Below are 16,739 nucleotides of genomic sequence, written 5' to 3'. Positions count from 1 at the left end.
GACACAGTCTACATCCCACGTGGGGCTGACAGTCTTAATCCTTATTTTACAGATGAGATAAATGAGGCCCAGAGAAGTCAGGTGAGGTGCCTAATGTCACACAGCAGGCAAGTCACGGAGCTGGGATTAGAACCCAGGTCTTTCTGACTTCCAGGCCCAAGCTCTATCCAACAGACCACACCACGTCTCCCCTATGCTAGCATAGCTCCATTTTCTTCCCTTGTTTCTTCTCCCTAGGCAAGCGACAAAACCTCTAGGGAAATGGTCAATCATACATTTGTGATGAAATTCCTCCTCCTGGGGCTCTCGGAGGTCCGGGAGCTGCAGGTGGTGCATACAGCATTGTTCCTCCTGGTCTTCCTGGATGCCCTGATGGGGAATCTCCTCATCATCGCCAGTATCGTCCTCTAATGACGCCTCAACACCTCCATGTATTTCTTTTTCAGGCACATGTCCGTCCTCGACCTCTGCTATATTTCCGTCACAGCCCCCACGCCATCCAAAACTCCCTGACTGACCATAGATCCATCTCCCTGCTGGGCTGTGCTGCCCAACTCTATTTCTTCATTTGTTTTGCTTCACTGGAGATCACCCTGCTCACGGTGATGTCCTATGACTGCTACGTGGCCATTTGACCCGCCCGGGCTATGATGTCATCATTGACGGTGGGGCCTGTGGGAAGATGGCCGTTACCTCCTGGCTCAGCGGAGTTCTCTCTGGTCTCATGCACAACGCCAACATCTTTCTTTTGCCTTTTTGTAACTCCAACGTGATCCGCTAGTACATCTGCAACATTCCCCAGCTATTAACCCTCTCCTGCTAGCCCTCCATTGTGCCGGGGTTGGTCCTGATAGGCGTTAGCGTTATGTTCGATTTCAGTTGCTTCCTGTTCATGGGGGTTTCCCATTTACACATCTTGTCCACTGTACTGAGGATCCTGTCTGCGCAGTTCAGAACCAAAGCCTTCTCCACCTGGCTTTTCCATCTCACCGTGATAGCCATATTTTTTTCCAGTGGATTTACTGCCCATTTAAAAATGCCCTCTGACTCCCCTTCAGTGCTGGACATTCTGGTATATGTGTTCTCCACGGTACTGCCCCTGCCCTGAACCCTATTATCTACAGTCTGAGGAACAAAGACATGAAGGTTGTCCCAGCCAGGGTCCTCAAGGGGAAACCTTCCTGAAAAGCAGGGTGGTCTAATGGATAGAGCTCAGATCTGGGCGTCAGAGGACCTGGATTCTAATCCCAGCTCTGCCAGCTGCTTGCTCTGTGACCTTGGACAACTCATTTCCATTTCAGGGCCTCAGTTTCCTCAACTGCTAAATGGGGATTCCATACCTGTTCTCCCTCCTACTTAGACGGTGAGTCCCATGTGGGACAGAAACTCTATCTGACCTGATTAACTTGCATCAACCCCAGGACCTAGATCAGTGTTTCACTAAAAGGACCTTTTTCCTCTTACCTCTAAGACATCTCTACTTGGATGTCCTCTCATCACCTCAAGTTTAACTTGTCCAAAACTAACTCATTTTCCCACCCAAACCCTGTCCTTCCCTTGACTTTCCCATCACTATAGATGTCACCAACATCTTTCCTGTCTCACAAGCTCCTAACCTTGACATTATGCTTGACTCCTCTCTCTCATTCAACCCACATATTCAATCCATCACTAAATCCTGTCATTCATTCATCCATTCATTCATTCAATCGTATTTATCTGCAGAGCATTCATTCATTCGTTCATTCATTCAATCGTATTTATTGAGCGCTCACTGTGTGCACAGTACTGTACTAAGCGCTTGAGAAGTACACGTCGGCAACATATAGAGACGGTCCCTATCCAACAACAGGCTCACAGTCTAGAGTTGGGGGAGACAGACAACAAAACAAAACATGTAGAGAGGGCACTCTATTAACAACTTGGGAAAGTACAATACAACAATAAACAGTGACAATCCCTGCACACAATGAGCTCCCGCCTTCACATCATCCTTAAAAACCACACTTTCCTCCCCATCTAGAACTGCTACCACATTCATACAATGACTCATCCTATCATGCCTGGACTACTGCATCAGCCTCCTTGCTAACCTCCCAATCTCCTGTCTCTCCCCACTCCAGTCCATACTTCACTCTGCTGCCCCAATCATTTTTCTTCAAAAACGTTCTGGTCATATTTCCCCACTCCCCAAGAAACTCCAGTGGCTACCCATCCACCTCTCTATCAAACAAAAACTCTTCATCATCGACTTTAAAACACTCGATCACCTTGCCCCCTCCTACCTCACCTCACTACCCTGTTTCTCCAACCCAGTCTACATACTTTGCTCCTCTAGTGCTAACCGTCTGTCTGTGCCTCACTCTATCATGTCTTGCCATGAACCCCTGGCTCATCTCCTGCCTCTGTCCTGCAATGCCCTCCCTCCTCAAATCTGAGAGGCAATTACTCTCCCCACTGTTCAAAGCCTTGTTGAAGGCACATGTCCTCCAATAGGCCTTCCCAGACTAGACCCCTCCTTTCCTCTTCCCTCACTCCCTTCTGCTTCTCCCTGGCTTGTTCCCTTTGCTCTTTCCCCCTTCCCAGCCGAAGCACTTATGTATATATCTGTACTTTATTCACTGTTATTGATGTCTGTCTCCCCTCTATAGCCTGTATGCTAACTGTAGGCAGAGGCTGTGTATCTTTATTGTTGAATTGTACTTTCTCAAGCGCTTACTACAGTGTTCTGTACACATTAGCGCTCAAAAAAATATGATTGAATGAATGAGTAAATAAAAATCCTCTCTCCTCTTCTTTCATTTGGGAGACACTGAGGCCAAGTGGAAAGAGCAAGGGAGAATCAGAAGACCTAGGGTCTAACCCTGGCTCTTCCATTAGACTGCTGTGGGACCCTGGGCAAGCAACATAACCTCTCTGAGTCAGTTTTGTTTTCTGGAAAATGGGGATAAAACCTCTTCTCTACCTCTGTCTTAGGTGCTGAACCCTGTGTGGAACAAAAACTGTGTCTGAATGGTCTTCTGCTCCTCTCTCCACAGGATTCTACTGTTATTTTTGCTTTTATGGCATTTCTTAAACACTGACTATGTGTAAAGTGCTGTACTAAATGCTTTGATAGACACTAAGTAATTAAATCAGACATAGTCCTTGTCCCATATGGGGGTCACAGTCTATGTAAGAGGGTGGACTGATATTGAATCTCCATTTTACAAATGAGGAAACTGAGTCACAGAACTATCATACACAGGATCCACTGTCTAATAATAGCAATAATGATGGCATTTATTAAGATCTTACTTTGTGTCAAGCACTGCTCTAAATGCTGGGGTAGATACAAGCTAATCGTGTTGGACACAGTCCCCATCCCACATAGGGCACACAATCTTAATTCCCATTTTATAAATGAGGAAATTGAGGCCCAGAGAAGTGAAATAAGTTGCTCAAGGTCACACAGCAGACACGTGGCCGAGCAGGATTACAATCCAGGTCCTTCTGACTCCCAGGCCTGTGCCTGGGGAGTAGGGTTTAATCCCCATTTTACAGATGAGAAAACTGAGACCTGTAGAAGTGACTTGCCCACGGTCACAATGAAGGTCAATGGCAGAGCTGGGATTAGAACCCAGTCCTCTGATTCCACGTTCCATGCTCTTTCCATTAGGCCAAGCTGCCTGTTTTGTTTTGATTGTTTTTAATCGGTATGCATCTGTCACTTTCTTATCTTGCTGTAGGGTTCTTACTATGAGAAACAGCACGGCCTAGTGGCAAAAGCATGGGCTTGGGCTTGGTAGTAAGAGGACGTGGGTTCCAATCCTAATTCCAACACATGTCTGCTGTATAACCTGGGGAAAGTCACTTAACTTCTCTGTGCCTCAATTATCTCATCTGTAAAATGGAGATTAATATGGTGAGCCCCCTGTGGTGTAAACTCGGTGTGAGCAGGGAATGTGTCTGTTTATTGTTATGTTGCAATTTCTAGAGCTCTTAGTAAAGTGTTATAGACACAGAAAGCACTCAATAAATAGGATTGAATGAATTATTAAATGAATGCCAAGAACTGTGTCCAATCTGATTACCTTGTATCTACTCCAACATTTAGAAACAGCGCTTGGCATAAAGTAAGTACTTAACAAATGCCATAATAATTGTTATAACTTCTCTATTTTTGTGTTTTACCGGTTCTCCTCTCCCCCATTTTATACTTAAATTCCGAGTCCCTTGGGGGCCGGGAGCCATGTCTGATTCCCCTGAATACTCTCTCCCAGTTTATTATAATGCATTGTACAAAGTAAGCACTTAATAAATACTATTACTATGACTACTAGTACTATTCCAGTGCAGTGCTTTAGCACAGGGTAATGGCCTATTAACAATGCCGGTAGTAATAGTCCTTATGGTAATTGTCATCATTGTTGAAGTTACCGTGCATCCTGAAAAATGGTTTTATTTTCCATCAGAATCTGTTACCCCTTCTTTCTATTCACTTCCTTCAAGGATGCAACCAGGTAGTTGGTTATCTATGCTGATTCCTCAGTGTATGAGTCCTTAACAAGCTTCAAGGGCCAGGATATGGGTTTTAGACATGGAAAGATGATAAGGGTTTCTATAGCATGGCATAGTAGATTGAGCATGGACCTGGGAGCCAGAAGGTAATAACACTTCCGCCACTTGTCTGTTGTGTGACCTTGAGCTAATCACTTAGCTTCTCTGTGTTTCTGATAACTCATCTTTAAAATGTAGATTGAGGCTGTGAGCCCCATATGAGACAGAGACTGTGTGTTATCTGATTTGCTTGTCTCCACCTCAGTGCTTGGTGTAGTACTTGACACATAGTAAGTAATTAACAAATACTATAATAATTATTACTATTATTACTTCACTCATGAGTACTTCTGATCTCAGCTCTTTTCCTCCCCACAGATTAGAATGCCGTGTGGACTAGAGAAGCAGCATGGCTGAGTGGAAAGGATCAGAGGATGTGGATTCTAATTCCAGCTCTTCTTAAGTCCTTGCTGTGTGACCTTGGGCAAGTCACTTCACATCTCTGTGCCTCAGTTATCTCATCTATAAAATGGGGATTCAATTCCTGTTCTCCCTCCTACTCCGTGCTCCGCTTTCTCACATGGCTAGACCCTCCAGAAACTCTCCCAGGCAAGTGTAAATCTGTGTCCCTTGCTCCCATAGGAATAAATTAATCTACCATATTTATCAAGTGCTTACTGTGTGCAGAGGACTGTACCAAGCACTTGGTAGAGGACAACATAATTGGTAGACACATTTCCTGCCCACAAAAAACTTTCAGTCTACAGGGGAAGAAAGTGCTCTGTTTTTTCAGCACTGTGTATCTCCCCAAAATGGCCCCCAGGAGCTGCTACCAAGATCCCTGAATCAATCAATCAATCAATCGATCGATCATTTGTATTTATTGAGCTCTTACTTTGTGCAGAGCACTGTATTAAGCACTTGGGAGAGTACAATACAACAGAGTTGGCAGACAAATTCCTTGCCCACAATGTGCTTATAGTCTAGAGGGGAAGACAGACATTAATAGAAATGAATAAATTACTGAAATGTGCATAAGTGCAGTGGGGGTGAGGGTGGGGTGAATATCAAGTGTTTAAAGGGTACAGATCCAAGTGATGGGTGATGCAAAGGGGAGAGGGTGTTGGGGACAAGAGTTCATCATCTGAAGAAACCATCAAACACTTCATTATTGGAACTCCTCCTTCCCTCTCCTCAGGGACAGGAACTGTATCTAATTCCCATCTATTTATTATCTCCCATGGTTCACTATAGTGCTCTGCACGCAGTAAGTGCTTAATGAATATTATTACTACTATTAAAAGAGGCTTTATAAGGGAAGACCTCCTGGAGGAGATATGCTTTTAATAAGGCTTTGAGAGTGGGAAAAATGATTGTCTGTTGACTATGAAGAGGGAGGATGTTCCAGTCCAGAGGCAGGGCATGGGTAATGGGTCAGTGGTGAAATAGATCAGATCGAGATACAGTAAGCAAATTGTCCTGATTGATGTCAACAGGCTCCATGGTTACCTCAATGCATGCTCAACAACTGTTGAGGGGAAGAAGCCGTAGGAGAGTGAGCAGTTGAAGATGGAAGTTAAGGAAGGAAAGAGGGAAGGGGTGAGAGTTTTTATAAGGTGGAAGGGAATGGGGTCTGATGTGCATGTGGAGAGGGTGGCACTTCAGAGGATGGAGGAGATCTCCTTTGAAGATACTGCAAGGAAGAATGGGAAAGTAGAAGAGGGGGGATCGAGAGTACGGAGGATGTAGGAGGGGGAGGGGTGATTTTGGGGAGTTCAGACCTGAAGGTGTTAATTTTCCTGATGAAGTAGGTCGCCAGATTGTTGGGTGTGAGCGTTCGACAGTCCCCTTCAGTCCCCTTCTATTCTCCCTCTTCACTCATTCCCTTGGAGAGCTCATTCATCCCCACGGCTTCAACCACCATTTCTAGACAGATGATACACAAAGTACATCTCCTCCCCTGATCTCTCTCCCCCTATCCAGGCTCGCATCTTCTCCTGCCTTCAAGACATCTCTAGTTGGATGTCCCCCTATCATGTCAAACTTAACATGTCCAAAACAGAACTCCTTATCTTCCCACCCAAACCTTGCCCTCTCCCAGCCTTTCCCATCACTGCAGACAGCTCCACCATTCTTCCTGTGTCACAAGCCTGCAACCTTGGCGTTATCCTTGACTTCATTCTCTAATTCAGCCCACATATCCAATCTGTCACAATATACCGTCGGTTTTACCTTCACAATATTGCTAAAATCCGACCTTTCCTCTCCATCCAAACTGCTACCACGTTAGTACAATCACTCATTCTATCCTTCCTAGATTACCGCATTAATTTCCTTGTTGACCTCCCAACCTCATACCTCTCCCCATTCTAGTCATTATTTCACTCCTCTGCCCAGATTATCATTATACAGAAAAGTTCAGGACATGTCACCCCCCTCCTCAAAAATCTCCAGTGGTTGCCTATCCACCTCCATATCAAATAAAAACTCCTCATTTTTGTCTTTAACACACTCCATGACCTTGCCCCGCCCCCACTTCACCTCGATTCTCTCCTTCTACAACCCAGCCTGCACACTTCGCTCCCCTGGTGCAACCTTCTCACTGTGCCTCATTCTTGCCTGTCTCACCACCGACCCCCGGTCCACATCCTACCTCTGGCCTGGAGTGCTCTCCCTTCTCAAATCCGACAATTACTCTCCCCACCTTTAAAGCGTTACTGAAGGCACATCTCATCCAAGAGGCCTTCCCAGACTAAGCCCCAGTTTTCTTCCTCTCCGACTCCCTTCTGCATCACCCTGACATGCTCTCCTTGCTCTTCCCCCCTCCCAGCCTACAACACTTATGTATAGATCTGTAATTTTATTTATTTATATTGTTGTCCGTTCATTTGTGCTCATGTTTGTCTCCCTCCTCTAGACTTTTAATTCGCTGTAGGCAGAGACTGTCCTCTTTATTGCTTTATTGTACTTTCCCAAGCACTTAGTACAGTGCAGCATGGCTCAGTGGAAAGAGCACGGGCTTGAGAGTCACAGGTCGTGGGTTCTAATTCATTCATTCATTCAATCTTATTTATTGAGCGCTTACTGTGTGCAGAACACTTTACTAAGCGCTTGGGAAGTACAAATTGGCAACATATAATTCTAGCTCTGCCACCTTTCAACCTTGTGACTTTGGGAAAATCATTTAACTTCTCTGTGCCTCAGTTACCTCATCTGTGAAACGGGGATTAAAATTGTGAGCCCCACGTGGGGCACCCTGATTACCTTTTGCCTCCCCCAGCGCTTAGAACAGTGCTTGGCACTTAGTAAGTGCTTAACAAATGCCTTCTTCTTCTTCTTCTTCTTTGCAAACAGGAAGCACTCAATAAATATGATCGAATGAATGAATGAATCGTGTTTCTACCCCAATCCATAAATGGTATTCATTATTAATAATACTAATTGTGGTATTTGTTCAGCGCTTACCGCTGGGATAGATATAAAATAGTCAGGTCCTACATGAGGATCACAGTCTAAGAAGGAGGGAGAACAGGTATTGTAGCTCTATTTTGTAGATGAGAGACCTGAGACACCGAGAAATTCAGTGACTTGCTCAAATACCACAGCAGATAAGTCGGGGGGAGGGGGGGGGGAGAATGAATCACAACCCAGGCCCTCTGCTTATAATGATAATTTATTGAGCACCTACTAAGCTGTCCCAAGCACTTGGTACAGTAAATACCACAGAGTGGGTAGACACCTTCCCAGCCCACAAGAAGCTCACAGTCTATCAGGGGAGATATACTGAAAGACTTATCTGAAAGCATCCAGCCCCATGCTGTCAACAGCTTCAACTGATCTGGTTGTCAGCTCTCTCCCCATTGTGAGAAATGATCTAGAGTTCAAGGGGGAACATCCCTCCCTAAATCACCACCAAGCTCTCCTATCTCCAGGAGAGACCAACAGGAAGGAAGAAAGGCATTATTTTCTGCAGTCCCCATTCCAACAATTGCCGATGGTGGGGGTATTTAGTCATTCATTCAGTCAATTGCATGTATTGTATTTACTGGTAGCCCCCATAAAGGAGCCTGGGACACAACGGCTATTAATGCCATGAGGTAATTCCGGTATCATGCACCCAGGAGCAGCTGAATTGCATCAGAAGGGACTGGGATCCACAGTGTGCATTGCTGCCTTGGTTTCCATGGATATAGAAGTTGGATGGCTAGGAGGCGATTGGAAAATAATCCGCCAGGAATTGGGGTGGCAGGAAGAAATCCCAAGGAGCCCAGCTGTCATGGGAATGAGAAATGGAGTGGGCTAGGTCAAAGCTACTTCGAGAGGAGAATCATGGGTAATGATACAAGTAACATTAAGGGAGTCCTGTCTCCCTTCAGTGCCAGGAATCCATTCATTCAATCATATTTATTGAGCACATACTGTGTGCAGAGCACTGTACTAACCACTTGGAAGAGTACAATATAATAATAAAGACACACTTTCCCTGCCCACAATGAGCTTGCAGTCTAGAGGACACTAGAAAAAAGATTCTTTGGCCCCTCTGGTGTAACGCCTTGTCCCACTCTTTTCGTTGTACACTACCTGTGGTGCAACATGAGCTAGTGGACAGTATATGGGCTGGGATTCAGTAGACCTCCTCATCTATAAAGTGAGAATAAGATACCCACTCCCCCTATCACTTTGATTGGAAACTGTGTCCAATCGGATTATTTTACACCGACCCCTTCATTTAGTACCTGGCATGTGCTTAATCAATCAATCAGTCAGTGGCATTTATTGAGCATTGACTGAGTGCAGAGCACTGTACTAAGCACTTAGGAGAAGACAATAGAGTGGGAAGGCATGTCCCCTGACCACAAGAAGCTCGCAGTCTAGAGATGAAGGCAGACATTAAAATAAATGAATACATTACGGGTATGTGCATATGTGCTATGAGGTTGAGGGTGGGGTGAATATCAAGTGCTTAAAGGATAAAGATCCAAGTGCAAGGGTGATGCAGAAGGGAGAAGGAATAAGGAAAAAGAGGACTTAGGTAGGGAAGCCCTTTGGATGGAGTTTTAATTTTAACAAGTCTTTGAAGGTAGGGAGAGTGATGGTCCATCACATACGAAGTGGGAGGGAGTTACAGGCCAGAGGGAGGATATGGGCAAGGGGTCAGCTAAGAGATAGACAAGACTGAGGTCCAGAGAGTAGGTTGGCATTAGAGGAACTGAACAGGTTTGGGCATCAGAAGACCCGGGTTCTAATCCCAGCTACACCTCTTACCTGCTCTGTGAACCAGGGCAAATAACCTAACTCCTCTGTGCCTCAGTTTTCTCATCTGCTAAATTGGGATTCAATACCTGTTCTCTCTCCTACTTCGACTGAGAGCCCCATGTGGGCCTAATTATCTTGTATCCACCACAATGCTTAGTTCAGTGTTTGGCACACAGAGAGTGCTTATACCACAATTACTATCGTTATTATTACAATGAAGTATGTGGGTTGGGTTGTAATAGGAAATCAGGAAGGTAAGGTAGGAGGGATTTTTCCTACTGGTAGAGTCAACTTGAATAGGATTTTTATCTGCCTGAGAAAATCTGCTGGAATCAAGGGAAATGGGGGCATAGTCAGGGAAGACCTCTTGGAGATGTGTTTGTAATAAGGATTTGAAGGTGGGGATAGTGATTGTCAGATATGAAGAGGGAGGGGATTGCAGGCCAGTGGCAGGACGTGGGCTAGAGGTTAGTGGGAAGACTCCAGTCCATACTTCAATCTGCTGCCCGGATCATTTTTCTACAAAAACGTTCAGGACTCGTCACCCCATTCCCCACAAAATGCCAGTGATTGCCCATCCACCTCTGCATCAATCAAAAACTCCTCCCCATTAGCTGTAAAACACTCAATCACTTGCCCACTCCTACTTCACCTCGCTACTCGCTTACTACAACCCAGCCCACGCACTTCGCTCCTCTAATGTTAACGTTCTCACTGTGCCTAGATCTCCCCTACCTATCTACTGACCTCTCACCCACGTCCTGCCTCTGGTCTAGAATGACCTCCCTCTTCAAATCCGATAGACAATTACTCTCCCCTAACAAAGCCCTACTGAAGACACATTCCCTTAAGGGGGCCTTTCCTGACTAGGCTCCCTCTTTCCTCTTCTGCCACTCCCTTCTGCATCAGCCTGACTTGCTCACATTGCGCGTCTTACCTCCCAACCCCACAGCACTTATGTACATATCTGTAATTCTTTTATTTATATTACTGTCTGTCTCCTCCTTCTAGACTGTAAGCTAGTTGTGGGCAGGGAATGTGCCTGCTTATAGTTGTACTCTCCCAAGCGCTTAGTACAGTGCTCTGCACACAGTAAGTGCTCAATAAGTGCGATTGAATGAATGAATGAGATAGGCGAGATGGAGGTACAGTGAGTAGATGGGCACAAGAGGAGTGAAATGTGTGGGCTCGGATGTAGTAAGAAATCAGGGAGATAAGGTAGGAGAGGGCAAGGTGATTGAGTGCTTCAAAGCCTATGGTAAGGAATTTGTGTTTGATGCATAGGTGGATGGGCAACAATTGGAGGGTCTTGAAGAGTGGGGAAACATGGAGTGAACATTTTGGCCCAGAGTTGTCCCAGGTCCTGTCCACCGTGTCATCAAACGACCACAGAGAGAGCTTCTTCCTGATCCTCTTCAGTGTTTCCTTGATATCTTTGTTCCTCAGACTGTAGATGGCAGGATTCAGCATTGGAATGATGACTTTGTAGAAGATGGACACCACCTTGCTCTGCTCCATGTTCGAGATGACACCGGGCTGGGCGTACATGAAGAAGACAGAGCCATAGACCCACAGCCACCGGGTAGGAGACACAGGTGGGGAAGGCTCTCGTCTGTCCCTCTGCCAAGAGGATCCTCTGCCAAGAGGATCCTCATGATGGTAGAGACGACGAGAACGTAGGAGATTGAGAAGGTGGAGAAGATGCCCATGATAATGGAGCCACATAGGCTGATCAAGACCAGCTGGTTGGTGCCGGAGCAGGACATGGTCAAGATCGGGAGGACGTCGCAGAAGAAGCCGTCAGTTTCAATGGACCCACAGAAAGGTAACCGGAAGCTCATGGTGGTTTAGATCAAGGCGTTGACCATTCCCCAGAGGTACGAGCCCCACACCAGCAGCTAGCAGATTCCATGGGACATGATCGTGGAATAGTGGAGGGGATCGCAGATGGAGACGAAACGATCGTATGCCATGGTGGCCAGGAAGAAAGCCTCTGTCGTCCCAACGAGGGAGAGGAAGAAGGAATGAGCAGAGCAGCCAGGGAAGGAGATGGATGCCGGCTCTTAGAGGAAATTAAGCAGAGCCCTGGGAGTGATTGTAAACGAATAGCAGGCGTCCAGGAGAGACAGGCTGCAGAGGAAGGAGTACATGGCGGTGTGAAGCTGGGGGTCCAGGCTGATGATGGCGACCACTCCGAGATTGCCCACCACGGTCACGCCGTACATGACCTGGAATGTTAGAAATAGTATGCCTTACAACCAAGGCCCACCTCAGAACCCCAGGAAGATGAACTCAGTGATGGTGGTGAGATTCAAAGCCCTACTGACAGCCCACCTCCTCCAGGAGGCCTTTCCAGACTGAGCCTCCTCCTTCCTCTCCCCCTCTTCCCCCCTCCCCCCCCCGCCTTGCCTCCTTCCCCTCCCCACAGCACCTGTATATATGTATATATGTTTGTACGTATTTATTACTTTATTTCATTTGGACATATTTATTCTATTTATTTAAATTTGTTAATACGTTTTGATTTGTTCTCTGTCTCCCCCTTCGAGACTGTGAGCCCGCTGTTGGGTACGGACCATCTGTATATGTTCCCAAATTGTACTTTCCAAGCGCTTAGTACAGTGCTCTGCACACCGTATGTGCTCAATAAATACGATTGAATGAATGAATGGATGAATCTTCTAATGGGGTCTCTTGGGAGAACCGGTGGAGACACCCTGGACCAGTTGGGTCATCACTGTTTGCTGATAATCATGGCAATAATAATAATAACAGTCACAATAATCATAATCATAATGGGATTTGTTAAGTTCTTACTAGGTGTCAAGAACTGCACTAAGAGCTTAAGTTCTAGAAGGGGAGACAGACATTAGTAAACATAAATAATCTACTGCTCCTCTAGACTGTGAGGTCGTAGTAGGCAGGGAATGTGTCTGTTTATTGTTGTATTGTACTCTCCCAAGTGCTTAGTCCAGTGCTTTGCACACAGTAACTGCTCAATAAATGCGATCGAGTGAATGAATGGGGCTTGTCTTATTTAATGCTGTTGAGTTATTTCTGACCCATAGAGACTTCATGGACACATCTCTGCCAGAACACCCCACCTCCACCTACAACTGTTCTGGTAGCATATCCATAGAGTTTTCTTGGTAAAAATACAGAAGTGGTTTACCATTGCCTCCTTTCATGCACTAAACCTGAGTCTCCACCCATGACTCTCTCTTATGCCGTTGCTGCCCAGCACAGGTGAGTTTTGACTTGTAGCAAATTGCCTTCCACTAGCTAGGCACTGTACAAGCTAAGAATGGAATGGGTAGGCCTCTGCTTGACTCTCCCTCCTGTAGCCAAGATTGGTAGACTACTGGATACTCTCTAGGTGCGATCCTGAGACGGTAATGAATGGGTAGATAGAAGATAATCAGGTCTCACAAGGGGCTCACAGTCTAAGTAAAAGGGAAAACAGGTATTGAATTCCCACAAATTTTCAGCTGTGTGAGTTTGGGCAAGTCACTTAACTTCTTTGGGCCTCAGTTACCTCATTTCTAAAATGGGGATGAAGACTCTGAGCCCCACGTGGGACAATCTCATTACCTTACATCTACCCCCAGCGCTTAGAACAGTGCTTTGCCCATAGTGCAAAGGTAACACAGCAGTCAAGTGGTGGAGTTGGGATTGAAACCCAGGTCTCCTGACTCCAAGGTCTGTCCCCTTTGATGACAATGACCCATAAATTCGCTTTTGATAGGCTTCCCTGCCATTTGGCATCGAATAACAATCATCAGTTTCCCTGTTGAAAGTGCACTTGAAGATGGTCTCTCTTTTTGCAGTGGGTATAGGAGTCACAGCCTTATAGGAGAAGCAGCATGGCTCAGAGGAAAGAGCAAAATCCTCTGAGTGAGCTCATTATGGTCAGGGAATGTGTTTGCTAATTCCGTTGTATTGTAATAACCCAAGAGCTTAGAACAGTGCTCTGCACATAGTACCTGCTCAATAAATACAACTGACTGATAGTGCAGGCTCTGTCATTTGTCTGATGTGTGACCTTGAGCAAGTCCCTTAACTTCTCTGCCCCTCAGTTCCCTCATCTGTAAAATGGAGATTAAATCTTCCTCACGCCGATTTAGGCTGTGAGCCACATGTGGGATAGGGATTGTGTCCAATCTAATGATCTTGTTCCTATCCCAGGACTTAGTAGATTGCCTGGCACTTAGTAAGTGCTTAACAAATATCATTAAAAAAAAGATTCGTCACCCACAAAGACCTGGTACTGACTGTTCTCCTTCCATGTGGGTTTCTGGGATGAAAACAATCTGAATTCTCTAAGACCTGCACCTCTTTTTTCTGCCACCTACCAAAGGGGCCTGGATCAACTCCCCAGACCGTTTTAGTACCAAAGGCTTCCCAGGTTTTCAAGGATCATGTGACTCTCAGTATTTTAGGATGGATTTAGGACTATGCCCTCTGTCAGAGTCACACCACTATTATACCAGTCTCGGATATGGGAGGGAGAGTCAAGAAGAGGCCTACCCATTACAGTCCTAGTTTGTACAGTGGCTAGTGAGTGGAAGGCAATCTGCTGCAAGTCAAAACTCACCTATGCTGGGCAGCAGCGGCATGGGAGAGAGTCGAGGGAGTTGAGGGTGAAGACTCGTGTTTACTGCATGGAAGGCAGCAGTAGTAAACCACTTTCGTATTTGCACCAAGAAAACTCTATGGATACCCTACCAGATTGATTGTAGATGGAGAGCGAAGCATTCTGGGAGAGATGTATCCATGGTGTCGCTATGGGTTGGAAATGACTCGACATCATAAGACAAGCCAAGAGAGACTATGGATTTAGAGGAATCAGAAGTTAGAATCTGCATTGTTAGAGAAGCAGCATGACCTAGAGGAAAGTGTATGAGCCAAAAAGTCAGAGGACATGGGTTCTAATCCTGCCTCCACCACTTAGCTGCTGCGTGACCTTGGAACAGTCATTTCACTTCTCAGTGCCTCAGTTATCTCATTCTGTGACGTGGGGATTAACACTCTGAGCTTTCTGTCCAACCTGATTAATTTATATTTACCCCAGCCCTTAGAACAGTGCCTCGCACATAATAAGTGCTTAAAAAATGTCATTAAGAAACAACCCCAGCTCTGCCACTTAGGTTCCGAATGACCTTAGGCAAGTTATTTAACTTCTCTGTGCCTCACGTACCTCCTCTGAGAAATGGGGATTCAATACCTGTTTTTCCTTAGTCAATCGTATTTACTGAGAACTTACTATTCATTCATTCATTCATTTATATTTTTTGAGCACTTACTATGTGCAGAGCATTGTACTAAGAGCTTAGAAGAGTACAATATAACAATATCCCTCCTACTTAGACTGCGAGCCCCATGTGGGACCTGATTATTTTGTGTCTACCCCAGCACTTACACAGTGCTGGCACAGAGTGCTGGGTGTGCTTAACAAACACCAGAATTATCATTACTCTGCTCAGCACCCATCAAGTGCTTAATAAATTCCACTGATCGATTGTAAGAATGAAAAAGACCTGGAACATGGTAGGAGGGAAACAGTGGTGTTTCCAATATTCGTGATTGTCCAGGTCCTGGAACAGAGGACTACACTTGACAGAGGGCTGCCCAGGTCATTTTTCTACAACAACGTTTAGGCCATGTTTGCCCACTCCTCAAGAACCTTCAGTGGTTACCCATCCGCCTCTGCATTAAACAGAAACTCCTTTACATAGACTTTAAAGCAATCAATCACCTTGCTTCTCCTGCCTCACCTCACTGCTCGTCTACTACACTCAACCTGCACAGTTGGTTCCCCTAGTGCTAAACTTCTCATTACCTTGATCTCGTGTATTTCACCACCTACCTCTCTCCCACGTCTTGCCTCTGGCTTGGAACATCCTCCCTCGTTATACCAGATAGACAATTACTCTCCCCTCCTTGATTGTAGATGGAGAGCGAGGCATTCTGGAAAAGAAGTATCCATGGTGTCGCTATGGGTTGGAAATGACTCGACATCATAAGACAAGCCAAGAGAGATGAAGCCAAGACGATGAAGGCACATCGTCTCCAAAACGCCTTTCCTAACTAAGCCCTCCTTTCCTCTTCTACCACTCCCTTCTGGTTTCCTGACTTGCTCCCTTTATTGATCCCCTCTCCAAGCCCCACAGCACTTAAGAACAAATATGTAATGAATTTATTTATATTACTGTCTTCCCCTCTAGACAGTAAGCTCATTCTCAACAGGGAATGTGTCCATTTATTGTTGTATTGTACTCTCCCAAGTGCTTTGTGCAGTGTTCTGCTCAATATATAATAATAACAGTGTTGGTATTTGTTAAGCACTTACTATGTGCCAAACACTGTTCTAAGCGCTGGGGGAGATACAAGGTAATGAGGTTTCCCACGTGGGGCTCACAGTCTTAATCCCCATTTTACAGATGAGGGAACTGAGACACAGAGAAGTTGAGTAACTTGCCCAAAGTCACACAACTGACATGTGAGGGAGCAGGGATTAAAACCCATGACCTCTGACTCCCAAGCCTGTGCTCTTACCACTAAGCCATGCTGCTTCATACGATTGAATCAATGCATGAACTTGATAGCCTCTGTGACATGCTCTCATTGTGGAAGGAAGAGATGGCTAGGTGTGGGTATCTATTCCCGCCTGTACTTTTGTTGCTGGCTTTGAATTTCAAACAGCTCATTCACACATGCAAATGTAACTGAAAAATCTAGTGAGAGATCAGCTGCATTGTATTCAGTCAAAGATACACACAATACCGTCTACTTTTCTACCCTTTTACCCTAATAGGCTGTGACAGTACTTCCCTTCTCTCCTTTCTCCTTTTTCAATCTTGTCTCAAAGCCCTTCAGTTAAGCTGTCCAGGTATCCTGTGATCATCCATTCTCCTGACAACTGCCTACCAGGCTCCAATAGAATT

General features: G+C 45.5%; 2 pseudogenes; one reads left to right on the top strand and one right to left on the bottom strand.

The window, feature by feature from the left end:
* Nucleotides 1-261: 261 nt before the first annotated feature.
* LOC119927155 lies at nt 262-1,185 on the top strand (annotated as a pseudogene).
* Nucleotides 1,186-9,054: 7,869 nt separating this feature from the next.
* Nucleotides 9,055-15,696, bottom strand: LOC119927154 (annotated as a pseudogene).
* Nucleotides 15,697-16,739: the final 1,043 nt, after the last annotated feature.

This window comes from Tachyglossus aculeatus, chromosome 4 (assembly GCF_015852505.1).
Source record: "Tachyglossus aculeatus isolate mTacAcu1 chromosome 4, mTacAcu1.pri, whole genome shotgun sequence".
Classification (NCBI taxonomy): Eukaryota; Metazoa; Chordata; class Mammalia; order Monotremata; family Tachyglossidae; genus Tachyglossus; species Tachyglossus aculeatus.
This window is presented reverse-complemented; position numbering and strand designations above follow the sequence as displayed.